The following is a 15462-nucleotide window of genomic DNA, read 5'->3' as shown; positions in this document are numbered from 1 at the left end:
TGATGTTTTATGCAAATTTTCACATGGGGTGATAAGATGTTTTTCAGGACGTATTTGGCGACAACATGCTATAACATGATGTGTTATGCAAATTTTCACATGGGGTGATAAGATGTTTTATCATAGGGACCAATTTGGTGAGGACATGCTATAACATGACGCTTTTTTGCAAATTTTCACATAGTATAACATGATGTTTTTCATGACCAATTTGGACGACATGCTATAACATGATTTTTATGCAAATTTTAACATGGGTGATAAGATGTTTTTCATGGACCAATTTGGGGACGAAACATGCTATAACATGACGTTTTATGCAAAATTTCACATGGAGTGATGAGATGTTTTTCATGACCAATTTGGTGACGACATGCTATAACATGACGTTTTATGCAAATTTTCACATAGTATAACATGATGTTTTTCACAACCAATTTGGTGAGGACATGCTATAACATGATGTTTTATGCAAATTTTCACATGGGGTGATAAGATGTTTTTCAGGACGTATTTGGCGACAACATGCTATAACATGATGTGTTATGCAAATTTTCACATGGGGTGATAAGATGTTTTTTGGGACCAATTTGGCGACGACATGCTATAACATGACGTTTTTTGCAAATTTTCACATGGTATAACATGATGTTTTCCATGACCAATTTGGCGACGACATGCTATAACATGACTTTTTTGCAAATTTTAACATGGGGTGATAAGATGTGTTTCATGACCAATTCAGGGACGACATGCTATAACATGACGTTTTATGCAAATTTTCACATGGGGTAGTAAGATATTTTTTAGGACTTATTCGGCGAAAACATGCTATAACATGAAGTTTTTTGGAAATTTTCACATGGTGTGATAAGATGTTTTTCATGACCAATTTGGCGACGACATGCTATAACATGAAGTTTTATGCAAATTTTCACATGGGGTGATAAGATGTTTTTCAGGACGAATTTGGAGACGACCTGCGATAACATGACATTTTTGGCAAATTTTCACATGGGTGAAAAGATGTTTTTCATGACCAATTTGGCGACGACATGCTATAACATGATGTTTTATGCAAATTTTCACATATGATAAGATGTTTTTCACATGACCAATTTGGTGAGGACATGCTATAACATGATGTTTTATGCAAATTTTCACATGGTATAACATGATGTTTTTCATGACCAATTTGGAGACAACATGCTATAACATGCAATTTATGCAAATTTTCACATGGGGTGCATAAGATGTTTTTCAGGACCTATTTGGCGACGACATGCTTTAACATGACGTTCTATGCAAAATTTTTCACATGGTATAACATGATGTTTTTCTTGACCAATTTGGTGACGACATGCTATAACATGACTTTATTGCAAATTTTCACATGTTTTAACATGGTGTGTTTCATGACCTATTTGGCGACGACATGCTATAACATGACATTTTATGCAAATTTTCACATAGTATAACATGATGTTTTTCAGGACGAATTTGGTGAGGACATGCTATAACATGACATTTTATGCAAATTTTCACATGGGATGATAAGATGTTTTTCATGACCATTTTGGCGACGACATGCTATAACATGATGTTTTATGCAAATTTTCACATGGTATAACATGATGTGTTTCATGACCAATTTGGAGACGACATGCTATAACATGACGTTTTATGCAAATTTTCACATTGGGTGAGAAGATCTTTTCAGGACCAATTTGGCAAAACATGCTATAACATGACGCTTTATGCAAAATTTTTCACATGGAGTGACATGAGATGTTTATCAGGACCAATTTGGCTACGACATGCTATAACATGAAGTTTTATGCAAATTTTCACATAGTATAACATGATGTTTTTCACAACCAATTTGGCGACGACATGCTATAACATGACATTTTATGCAAATTTTCACATAGTATAACATGATGTTTTTCAGGACGAATTTGGTGAGGACATGCTATAACATGACATTTTATGCAAATTTTCACATGGTATAACATGATGTTTATCATAACCAATTTGGTGAGGACATGCTATAACATGACGTTTTGTGCATATTTTCACATAGTATAACATCATGTTTTTCACGACCAATTTGGTGACGACATGCTTTAACATGACTTTTTTGGAAATTTTCAACATGGTGATAAGATGTTTTTCATGGACCAATTTGGGGAAAACATGCTATAACATGACGCTTTATGCAAAATTTTCACATGGGGTAATAAGATGATGTTTTCATGACCTAATTTGGTGACGACATGCTATAACATGACGTTTTATGCAAATTTTCACATGGTATAACATGATGTTTATCAGGACCAATTTGGCGAAAACATGCTATAACATGACGTTTTATGCAAATTTTCACATGGGGTGATAAGATGTTTTTCAGGACGTATTTGGAGACGACATGCTATAACATGACATTTTATGCAAATTTTCACATTGGTGATAAGATGTTTTTCATGACCAATTTGGCGACGACATGCTATAACATGATGTTTTATGCAAATTTTCACATAGTATAACATGATGTTTTTCACAACCAATTTGGTGAGGACATGCTATAACATGATGTTTTATGCAAATTTTCACATGGGGTGATAAGATGTTTTTCATGACCAATTTGGCGACGACATGCTATAACATGCAATTTATGCAAATTTTCACATGGGGTAGCATGATGTTTTTCAGGACCTATTTGGCGACGACATGCTATAGCATGAGGTTTTTCTATGCAAAATTTCACATGGAGTGATCAAGATGTTTTTCATGACCAATTTGGCAACAACATGCTATAACATAACGCTTTTATGCAAATTTTCACATGGGGTGATAAGATGTTTTTCATGACCAATTTGGCGACATGCTATAACATGACATTTTATGCAAATTTTCACATTGGTGATAAGATGTTTTTCATGACCAATTTGGCGAAGACATGCTATAACATGAAGTTTTATGCAAATTTTCACATGGGGTGAGAAGATGTTTTTCACCACCTATTTGGTGAGGACATGCTATAACATGATGTTTTATGCAAATTTTCACATGGGGTGATAAGATGTTTTTCATGACCAATTTGGCGACGACATGCTATAACATGCAATTTATGCAAATTTTCACATGGGGTAGCATGATGTTTTTCAGGACCTATTTGGCGACGACATGCTTTAACATGACGTTCTATGCAAAATTTCACATGGAGTGATCAGATGTTTTTCATGACCAATTTGGCAACAACATGCTATAACATAACGTTTTATGCAAATTTTCACGTGGTATAACATGATGTTTTTCATGACCAATTTGGCGACGACATGCTATAACATGACGTTTTATGCAAATTTTCACATGGGGTGATAAGATGTTTTTATGACCAATCTGGCGAAGACATGCTATAAAATGACGTTTTTTGCAAATTTTCACATGGGATGATAAGATGTTTTTCATGACCATTTTGGCGACGACATGCTAAAACATGATGTTTTATGCAAATTTTCACATGGTATAACATGATGTGTTTCATGACCAATTTGGAGACGACATGCTATAACATGACGTTTTATGCAAATTTTCACATGGGGTAGTAAGATGTTTTTTAGGACCTATTTGGCGAAAACATGCTATAACATGACGTTTTATGCAAAATTTCACATGGGGTAATAAGATGTTTTTCAGGACCTATTTGGCGACGGCATGCTATAACATGACGTTTTTTGTAATTTTTCACATGGTATAACATGATGTGTTTCATCACCAATTTGGAGACGACATGCTATAACATGACGTTTTATGCAAATTTTCACATTGGGTGATAAGATGTTTTTCAGGACATATTTGGCGACGACATGCTATAACATGATGTTTTTTGTAATTTTTCACATGGTATAACAGGATGTTTTTCTTGACCAATTTGGTGACGACATGCTATAACATGACGTTTATTGCAAATTTTCACATGGTATAACATGATGTTTTTCATGACCAATTTGGCGTCGACATGGTATAACATGACGTTTTATGCAAATTTTCACATGGGGTAATAAGATGTTTTTCAGGACCAATTTGGCGACGACATGCTATAACATGACTTTATTACAAATTTTCACATGGTTTAACATGGTGTTTTTAATGACCAATTTGGCGACGACATGCTATAACATGATATTTTATGCAAATTTTCACATGGTATAACACGATGTGTTTCATGACATGCTATAACATGTAATTCATGCAAATTTTCACATGGGGTAGTAAGATGTTTTTCAGGACCAATTTGGCAACGACATGCTATAACATGATGTTTTTTGTAATTTTTCACATGGTATATCATGATGTTTTTCATGACCAATTTGGCGACGACATGCTATAACATGACGTTTTTTGTAATTTTTCACATGGGGTGATAAGATGTTTTTCAGGACGTATTTGGCGACGACATGCTATAACATGATGTTTTATGCATATTTTCACATGGGGTGATAAGATGTTTTTCAGGACGTATTTGGCGATGACATGCTATAACATCACGTTCTATGCAAAATTTCACATGGAGTGATCAGATGTTTTTCATGACCAATTTAGTGACGACATGTTATAACATGACGTTTTGTGCAAATTTTCACATGGGGTAGTAAGATGTTTTTCAGGACCTATTTGGTGACGACATGCTATAACATGACGTTTTATCCAAATATTCACATGGTATAACATGATGTGTTTCATGACCAATTTGGCGACGACATGCTATAACATGACGTTTTTTTGTAATTTTTCACATGGGGTGATAAGATGTTTTTCAGGACCTATTTGGTGACGACATGCTATGACATGACGTTTTTTGTAATTTTTCACATGGTATAACATGATGTTTTTCATGACCAATTTGGCGACGACATGCTATAACATGACATTTTATGCAAATTTTCACATGGGGTGATAAGATGTTTTTCAGGACATATTTGGCGACGACATGCTATAACATGACATTTTATGCAAATTTTCACATGGGGTGATAAGATGTTTTTCAGGACATATTTGGCGACGGCATGCTATAACATGACGTTTTTTGTAATTTTTCACATGGTATAACATGATGTGTTTCATCACCAATTTGGAGACGACATGCTATAACATGACGTTTTATGCAAATTTTCACATTGGGTGATAAGATGTTTTTCAGGACCAATTTGGCAACGACATGCTATAACATGATGTTTTTTGTAAATTTTCACATGGTATAACATGATGTTTTCCATGACCAATTTGGCGACGACATGCTATAACATGACTTTTTTGCAAATTTTAACATGGTTTAACATGGTGTGTTTCATGACCAATTTGGGGACGACATGCTATAACATGACGTTTTATGCAAATTTTCACATGGGGTAATAAGATGTTTTTCAGGACCTATTTGGCGACGACATGCTATGACATGACGTTTTTTGTAATTTTTCACATGGAGTGATAAGATGTTTTTCATGACCAATTTAGTGACGACATGTTATAACATGACGTTTTGTGCAAATTTTCACATGGGGTAGTAAGATGTTTTTCAGGACCTATTTGGTGACGACATGCTATAACATGACGTTTTATCCAAATATTCACATGGTATAACATGATGTGTTTCATGACCAATTTGGCGACGACATGCTATAACATGACGTTTTATGCAAATTTTCACATTGGGTGATAAGATGTTTTTCAGGACCAATTTGGCAACGACATGCTATAACATGATGTTTTTTGTAAATTTTCACATGGTATAACATGATGTTTTCCATGACCAATTTGGCGACGACATGCTATAACATGACTTTTTTGCAAATTTTAACATGGTTTAACATGGTGTGTTTCATGACCAATTTGGGGACGACATGCTATAACATGACGTTTTATGCAAATTTTCACATGGGGTAATAAGATGTTTTCCATGACCAATTTGGCGACGACATGCTATAACATGACTTTTTTGCAAATTTTAACATGGTTTAACATGATGTTTTTCACAACCAATTTGGTGAGGACATGCTATAACATGATGTTTTATGCAAATTTTCACATGGGGTGATAAGATGTTTTTCATGACCAATTTGGCGACGACATGCTATAACATGACTTTTTTGCAATTTTTCACATGGTATAACAGGATGTTTTTCTTGACCAATTTGGTGACGACATGCTATAACATGACGTTTATTGCAAATTTTCACATGGTATAACATGATGTTTTTCATGACCAATTTGGCGACGACATGGTATAACATGACGTTTTATGCAAATTTTCACATGGGGTAATAAGATGTTTTTCAGGACCAATTTGGCGACGACATGCTATAACATGACGTTTTTTGTAATTTTTCACATGGTATAACATGATGTTTTTCATGACCAATTGGCGACGACATGCTATAACATGACGTTTTATGCAAATTTTGGCATGGTATAACACGATGTGTTTCATGACATGCTATAACATGTAATTCATGCAAATTTTCACATGGGGTAGTAAGATGTTTTTCAGGACCAATTTGGCAACGACATGCTATAACATGATGTTTTTTGTAATTTTTCACATGGTATATCATGATGTTTTTCATGACCAATTTGGCGACGACATGCTATAACATGACGTTTTTTGTAATTTTTCACATGGGGTGATAAGATGTTTTTCAGGACGTATTTGGCGACGACATGCTATAACATGATGTTTTATGCATATTTTCACATGGGGTGATAAGATGTTTTTCAGGACGTATTTGGCGATGACATGCTATAACATCACGTTCTATGCAAAATTTCACATGGAGTGATCAGATGTTTTTCATGACCAATTTAGTGACGACATGTTATAACATGACGTTTTGTGCAAATTTTCACATGGGGTAGTAAGATGTTTTTCAGGACCTATTTGGTGACGACATGCTATAACATGACGTTTTATCCAAATATTCACATGGTATAACATGATGTGTTTCATGACCAATTTGGCGACGACATGATTTAACATGACGTTTTATGCAAATTTTCACATGGGGTGAAAAGATGTTTTTCAGGACCTATTTGGTGACGACATGCTATAACATGACGTTTTATGCAAATTTTCACATGGTATAACATGATGTGTTTCATGACCAATTTGGCGATGACATGCTATAACATGACGTTTTATGCCAATTTTGGCATGTTATAACATGATGTGTTTCATGACATGCTATAACATGATGTGTTTCATGACATGCTATAACATGTAATTTATGCAAATTTTCACATGGGGTAGATGTTTTTCATGACCAATTTGGGCGACAACATGATATAACGACGTTTTTTTTCAAAAAATGTTACATGGGTAATTTGATGTTTTTTCAGGACCAATTTGGTGACGACATAATATAAGATGGCATTTTTGGCAAATTTTGACATGGCACAATATCATGTTTTTCATGAACAATTTGGCAACGACATACTATAAGATGACGTTTCTTGCAAATTTTGAGATGACATAATGTGATGTTATTTATGACCAATTTGACAACTACATACTATGACATTTTTGACCTTACGTCCTATTTCATGACAGTTGACACGTGAAAAATACAGTAGAATATGTAATGTCAAAAATATCACAGTATAGTATGACATTATGATAACAGAAACATCATAGTATTGCATTAGGTGTAAAAATGAAACTGAAGGCAGGTCGTTGGGAGTTCTAACAGATTTCTCAGGAGTTTGGGATTTCCCCCGTTTTTCATTTGTAACAAAATTAAGAGACTGACTGTTTTTGTCAGCAAATTGACCTCCAAACCATGCAACGCTCTGATTCCAGCCTCTAGGCCTGCATCGCTTTGATTTGTGGATTGAAGGAATTTTTTAGAAAACAGGGTAAAACTGCGAGTAAATGTTGAAAATTGGACACATCAGGGTTGCTGTTAACGAACGAGAAAACCACTTAAATCTTGTTTTGATCTCAAATAACATTATATCATCTGCATATGGACATACCCTCTGACATTCTAGCAGTATGCTTGGTGTCCCTCCACATTGTTCGGTCTCTGTAAAACAGTTCAATACTACATATTAGACTCATATCCGTTAGTATTTTGACATGTGCCATGACTGTTTCCTATTATCCCCACATGGATTATGATTTTGGACATTCTTCGAGTAAACAACAACTTGGTAGATGTAAAACATCACCAATCTTGAGTGGGGACATGTTAAGCTGACTCCCAAGCTGAACAGCGCCCCGGGCCGTCTGTGGTGGAAGCCGTCGACAGGTAATAGGGGTTGAGAGCCGCATGCATCAAAACTAATTACCTTAAATAGCCCCAGCCTCGGGCCTTTTTTTTTTCTCCACTCCACGTCTCTCCAATTTGACAGCTGGCAAAGGTAGTGGCGGCGGTGAGGTGCTGCGTGGGACTTTTCATCCCTTTAATTAATTGTAGGGGAAGTAAAGCGTGAAAAGCTGCAGACAGGAGGACTTCAGTGGACGCTCTCCTGGCAGGTCTGCTGTGACAGCCACCGAGGGGAAGTAGACGTTAGAGCCAGGTGCTGAAAGAAGACTGGAAAAGAAAAACTGTATTAGATTAGTTCTGGGTACTTTAATGTCATTTAAGCCAGAGCTAGGGCTGGGCAATATGGACCAAACATCATATATCAATAATTGTTAGCATGTTTGAAACCACAGCAACAAAATCAGTAGTCTTACATACCCAACACTTGGCAATTCTTTATTTTCATACCTGCTGTGTCTTAATTGTACAGCTCACCATTTCCTCCCAATAGGCAAATACAGACAAGGCATTTGTGCAATTTTGGTAATTTCTACTCCAAACTGTAGGCGTTCAATGCCACTCTTAAATACCATGTCTCTCAAAGCAATTAAATCTCCATTATTTTAATGATAGCTGGAATAAAAAAGTATCGAAAATTCTCTTCTTCCTCGAGTTCCAACCTGAGCAATAAATGGTCATGGTGAACAGCATTCGCCACATGCTCTTTGATCCACCAACCAGAACGGTAGCCAGGAGAAAAGTTTGAGATTGGGTAAGAGAAAAGTTTTGGTCCATTATCTCTTCTCTGTTGCATTTCCCTGGCAGCGTTACAGTGCCACCTACATGCCTGGCATATAAACTACAGCTTCGTTTTGTGCTTACACCAAGCGGCAACCTCCGGCCCTGAAAAATGAAGCCAATGAAGAAGTGTGAAAAATTGCAATTCCACGAGTGTCCACATGAGGCTGGCTGCAGGAACACTGGAATTCCCGTCTGGACACATGTTAAACACCTGGTTTTGACACTATAAATAAACTGGTTTACATCCTGGTTGAAAAGACCAAACGTGTCTCATTAGCTAGTGTCTTATTGTGCTCCCACTGTACGGGGGGTGAATTTTTTTGTACCACGATCGTTTGGATTATATTTAGGATGAAAGCTGATTGGCGTGTCTCATTTGATCAACAGATAGCTCGGCAGGCAGAGGTTCCGTTTCTGTCAACCGGAATGCTAGCTAGCAGGCTGACAGGAAGTCACGCTTAGTGGGCAGGCAGTTAGGTTGATCCAAAGTTTGGTTGAGACTGCGATTTCAATATGGAAGCCTCCACGGATTGGCTTTAAGAGCTGTTTAAGTCTGCCTATTGTAAGCAGACGACTGACGTCACATGGGGTTTGTCCAATTCTTTCTACAGTCTATGGCTTACGCGGACATTTCTTGGTACGATGCTCTATTTACATCAAACTTTTTCAAAACGAACAGAAATACAGCATTTTTGCCTCTGTGCAGACAAGACCTAACTCGGTCAACAACTTCACCCAGGTGCAAATGTGTCTCACATCAAAAAGCAACAACAACCAACCATGAAAAAGGCAAAAAAAAACCAAACAAACAAACAAACAAAAACAAACAAACAAACAAAAACAGCAGGGATCAAAACAGAATGATAGCATTTTCATTTCCGTGTGGACAAGACCTAACTCGGTGGACAGCTTCACCCATGGTGCAAATGTGTCTCACATCAAAAAACAACAACAATCTACAAAGAACATGAGCAAAAGAACCCCAGCAGGGATCGAAACAGAATGATAGCATTTTCTTCTCCATGTGGACAAGACCTAACTCGGTTAACAACTTCACCCATGGTGCAATTGTGTCTCACATCAAAAAGCAACAACAATCTACCAGAAACATGAGCAAAAGAACCCCCAGCAGGGATCACTGTACAACAAGGACTATCCAAACACAACCAAAAACTCTGCCCAAGGCCATGATGGGAAACTTAACTGACACCCCCCCCCCCCGGTTTTTAAATGAATTAGTGTTAGTTTAACTCTTGTATTCAAGTAAAAGTACTGTTACTTTCCTCAAAAAGTATATTAAGCAACATTTCCACTCCTAGCTGTTGAGTTTAAAAAATCGAAAGGGCACTCTGGATCCAACAGGCCTTTGACAGGTTTTTATTTGATTCTAAACTACCTGAAGCAATCCTGCCAGCAGGGATCAGCATCATTTGATTTTATTATCGATATAAATGTTCCTAAATCCAATCAGTAATCCCCATTGATCCAAAACAGTTCAAACTGACCATTTGCTGAGAAAACTCTTTCCTGAGCATCAACAAACTATTTAAATGTAAATATTGTCTTAGCCTTACCTCATTTAAGCATACATCACTACATCTGTAGAACTGAATGGATTGCCCGGCCCTACTCTGAGCTGAACTTGAATCTATCAAAGACTTCCATCAAAAAGTTTTCTTTGTAAAGTGGATGAAAAGCAGCTTGTTTTTAAGTCAGAAAAATGGTTTTGTTTGAAGAGCAGCCTTCATGAATACCAGAAGAAACAACAAAAGACTGAGAGAAAAGACAAAAAAAGGGGAAAATATTAGCCTTAAAAGAAAAACGGATGATTTGGAATCAGATACTACAACCTTGTTAGCATCGCAGGCTTATTTCCATATTAACGACCCCTTCAGAACCTTCAAAGTAATGAATAATTGACAACAAATGAAATGTTTTGATTGTCGTCAGCGCCTGGCGTGTTTAATGTTTCATATGTTGCTTCTGAGCTAATTATGGAGATGGCACATTTGTCAGAAATATGTCCCCCTCGCAACCCCTGCCCCTGCCTGTGTTTCCAGACAGGAGAGAGAGAGAGGGGAGGACGGGGGAGGCAGGGGTGCAGACGACTAACAGGCCCCGTTGTAATTAGCTAGCAGGGAATGCTCAATGACCTGGGAGGGAGTCTAATGGCTGCCAGTGCTTACAGGCATTGTCTGGCCACAGAAACAGCAGATATTACAACCTCAGAGGGAGGAGAGTGATATGGTTATTGATGAAGACGCCCGGCTGGAGTGACAGTCTGGATTTACAGAATGGAGGTTTGAATGTGGAATGAATTCAAAGAAAGGGGACATTAATGCTAACACTTACAAAACTCATTCATTAGAGATGGCTTTCAACACAAAACTCATACAGTTTTTCTAGCAAAAGAATGGAAAACCTGTTTTTCACTTTGACCCTGTCTACACCTTGCATTAACATCTGTGCAAGGCATTGCAATACTAAGTGGTAACCCTGGATGCATTGTGCGGAGTGGTTTGATAGTGAAAATGTCCATGCATACTGGTATGTATTAAAAAAATGCCCTGTCAGCAAAAGGCTTATTTACATCGATCAAGTCTCCCTGGTCACTTGTCTTAAATTGAGATGCCAGCCACGACCACTTAAGTATACTTCATGACCACAGTACCACTGTTTCCTATAAAAGCATTTTAGGACAAAATTAGGGAGAAAAGCCGTTAAAAGGCACTGCTAGCCTCTTAGCTAGAAACCCATCCATCCATCCATTCATCTTCTTCCACTTATCCAAAGTTGGGTCGCGGGGACAGCAGCCTAAGCAGGGAAGCCCAGACTTCCCTCTCCCCAGCCACTTTGTCTAGCTCTTTCCGGGGGATCCCAAGGCTTTCCCTGGCCAGCCGAGCGACATAGTCTCTCCAGCATGTCCTGGGTCTTCCCCGGGGCCTCTCCCTAGTGGGACTTGCCCGGAACACCTTACCAGGGAGGTCCTCTTAGCTAGAAACCCAGGTATGCCAAATATAGTAAAGCCACTGGCAATATAAATGAATGGGAGCAACTCTGCAACAAACAGACCTTTAATTTGCACATACTCCATCTGCACAGCACTGCAGAGCAAATCACTCTGTCTTTGCAGTTCTACTGAAAGCACTTTGACCTATATAAAATGAATCATTTCATTTCGATTCGAGTGCTCCAGGTGGAGAATAACTCAGAATACTGTAATTTAATATCTTTTTGTGTACTGATGAAACTAGCAATTTTACTTTTGAATTTTTATGTTTAAGTAAAGCATTATACTTCATTACATTTACAAAAGCAGCAAGTACTGAGTAAAAAATAAACCCTAAAAGTCTCAATAAGGAGGTCCAAGCTCTCTAGCACATAGTGAGAGAATGATTACACATCAAATCCCAAAAAGTTGCATTTAATTTTATCATAACGGCATCCTTTTTCTGTTAGAAGAATAATTAATTTGGGGGCTTTACCATGCTCAAAAAATCCCCAAAAATGCCCCCCAGTGGAAATTCTTGTATATTTGTGGAACTGGGCAAGTCCATCAAGCAGGAGTCCAACAGGGCCCCCAAATGTGAGATACGGGACTGGGTAATGCATGAAAATCACTACACATATGTATCATTATTAAATGAAAAAAAAAAAAAATCTCTTGGGATGTACAGGAAGCGCACTACAAACAGCTAAAGGTCAAATTTTGGTATTTTAGGGCAATTCACAAGTTTCATATTTTAATGAACTAGTCTGAGGGATTTCATCTGATTGACAGCAGAAATTGTTTGCTCATATTAGACAACCTGGAGATCTAAAGTTGTGTGAACTGTGAGTTTTCACCATAGGGCAGGGCCATGATCGAAGCGCAAACTTAAACTACTTTTTGGTACATTTTTGCAGTGAAAATACACCAATAATGCTGTGCAACTTTTTAATGCTAATGTAAATCATCACCAAACTTCACAGGGATGATCACACATTAATCCTGAATATAGGCTATTGAATATTCATACATCAATATCATTACTTTGTCACAGCGCCCCCTTCTGGGAACTGATCATTTCTGCTTCTGATTTTTTAAATATTCACTTTAAATATTCAGCCCTTGCACACCATTTAGGCTAGCCTTAGGATTTTTGGTCTGCACATGGGTCATCATGAGACCTACAAAAAAGCCTCTTGGACCCATGCCCAAATCCCAACAGGAAGTCCATGAGCTTCATCTCAATTTCAAAATAAGGCTTTCTGAAGATGCCAAATGACTTTAACCTATTATATCTTTAGTATACAATATTCTGTGATCTTCTGCTCTTTCTTGCAAGACAACTGTATCACACTGAACATGCCCACATGCAAACATCTCATCATAGCACCCCCTAGTGGCAAGATGAAGTGACACAAATGGGTCATATCTTTATTCCTCTTATTGTGCTTAACCAATTGAGCTCTGATTGTGAAAGAAAGGCCTCAAAAATTGGCTACAACACAGAAATGTTTCATTGAAGGGTGTCTCACTGGTGATTGCGAGCATTTCAATATCTCGCCAGTTTGACAGGAAGTATGTGCAACTCTCATTTTAAACATTTGATTGCCTTCAAATTTCACTATTTTGCATCTAAAAATGTTTTTTCATTCACTTTTGGTTTTTGTAGTCTTAAACTAAGGGTAATCGACTTCCTGACTGGGTAAAGACGAGCTTTAATTTTGAAAGAAAATCGAGGAAACCACAAAAAAATGAACTTGTCATGGATGAAAGGAAATAAGCAAACAGTAAAAAGGTAAGTTTTTGGTTACACAAGGTTCAGATGACTTTTAGCACTAAGACTAAAATTTTACTTAACATTACTTCCCTGATCTAAACTTCATGCAGCGTTTAGCCACTGATGAACTTTTTTTGGCCGACACCTCGTCTCTGTGATGCACCTTGACAAGACGGCAGACAAACGAGAGCTGACAGAGGATGAGTGTGTCAGACACAGAGACAGCTGGACCGTGAGTGTGCTATATTTGGCTGCAGCCTCCGTTTGTGTGTCTAAAGTGTTTGTTTGTGTATGTGTGAGGGCTGCAATGTTGGCTGGAGTGTTTATCTATGCATGTGTATACTCTCCCTCTGTCTGTGCGGTTGTCATGGTCCAGTCAGGTCAGAGTATCCTGAAGACACTGTCAGCCACGATTGATTTTCTCTCTCCGATCCGTGGACGCGTTCCTGTAACACAGCTGGCCCCCCGAGTTGCGTTACCTTGTCATTTTGCGACACGGATCAGAGCGAAGACGAGCTGGAAATAGCCGCACGGCGACCTTGAACTCAGAGAGGAGGAGGACGAGACGGGAGTGATGGAGCTCTGAAACACAAATGCAGACATTAGACACAGGTTCATGCCAAAAGTCAGAGTTCATGATTCCAAACTGTGAACTTTATGTTTAATTATTGTGACATTTTGTGAAATTTCTAAACTGCTTTTTCTGGGTTTAAAAGTGCTTGGATTTTGACATGAAGAGAGAGTTTGAGCAGTCATTGTGTTGTCATTGCTTCAATAATCTTACACTTCAACAGGATGGGTCCATGCTGCAAAAATTTCTACTCATCATGATTAAAAGGCCACTCTGTGAATTTGTTCAACTTACAAACATTTAAAGGTACACCTGTTCAGTTGCTTGTTCACTCTAATAGCTGATCAGTCAATCACATGGCTGCAACTCAATGTATTCAGGCATGTAGACGTGGTCCAGACGACTCGCTAAAGTTTAAACTGAGCATCAGAATTGAGAAGACAACCAAGCACTGGCTACAGACTGACAGGTCCACCCACAGAATCGACTGGGCCCCTGAAAACTCAGGGAAAGGGGGCAAGTTGTTGCGTCCCGGCTACCTCCTTTTGGACCTAAAAAGTGAGTCAAACTATTACTGGTTGTTTCTGATGTTTAAACTTATGGATTTTTGCAACTATTTAACACTTATTTAACACAATTTCTGCCAATTTGTGCTACTTTTTTTGCCACTTTTAACCCAATTTTGACACTGTTTTGCAACGTTTTACCACTTTAAAAACATTTTTGCTGTTTTTGTCCCTTTTGCAACTAACGTATGAGACACTTTTGTTTTATTATGCCACTGTTTTGCTGCTTTTAGTCACTTTTCCCCTTATTTTAGCCACTCATTTCCCATTTCTGCCACCTTTGTACCCATTTAGCCACGTTTTGCTATTTTCAACCATTTTTTTTCCTCATTTTGCCACTATTTTGCCCATTTTTAACACTTTTACCCATTTCAGCCACTTTTTGCACATTTGGCCACTGTTTTCCCATTTTAACCACTTTTCCCCCCACCCAATTTTTGGCACTTATTACAGCC

At 37.8% G+C, this 15462-nt stretch overlaps 1 long non-coding RNA gene across 1 annotated transcript in view; it reads right to left on the bottom strand.

Moving 5' to 3' along the window:
• Positions 1-8029: 8029 nt before the first annotated feature.
• LOC121506215 overlaps positions 8030-15462 on the bottom strand; it is a 100514-nt gene continuing 93081 nt past the window's right edge. Inside the window, exons 5-7 of the long non-coding RNA XR_005991626.1 lie at positions 14350-14452; positions 8347-8591; positions 8030-8081 (exon numbers count right to left, since the gene is read on the bottom strand). This is a non-coding gene — a long non-coding RNA (uncharacterized LOC121506215). The remainder of the gene's footprint in view (positions 8082-8346; positions 8592-14349; positions 14453-15462) is intronic.

Source organism: Cheilinus undulatus, linkage group 24, assembly GCF_018320785.1.
Source record: "Cheilinus undulatus linkage group 24, ASM1832078v1, whole genome shotgun sequence".
In the NCBI taxonomy this organism is placed as follows: domain Eukaryota; kingdom Metazoa; phylum Chordata; class Actinopteri; order Labriformes; family Labridae; genus Cheilinus; species Cheilinus undulatus.
The sequence above is the reverse complement of the archived record's forward strand: the minus strand, read 5'-3'. Positions and strand labels throughout refer to the sequence as shown.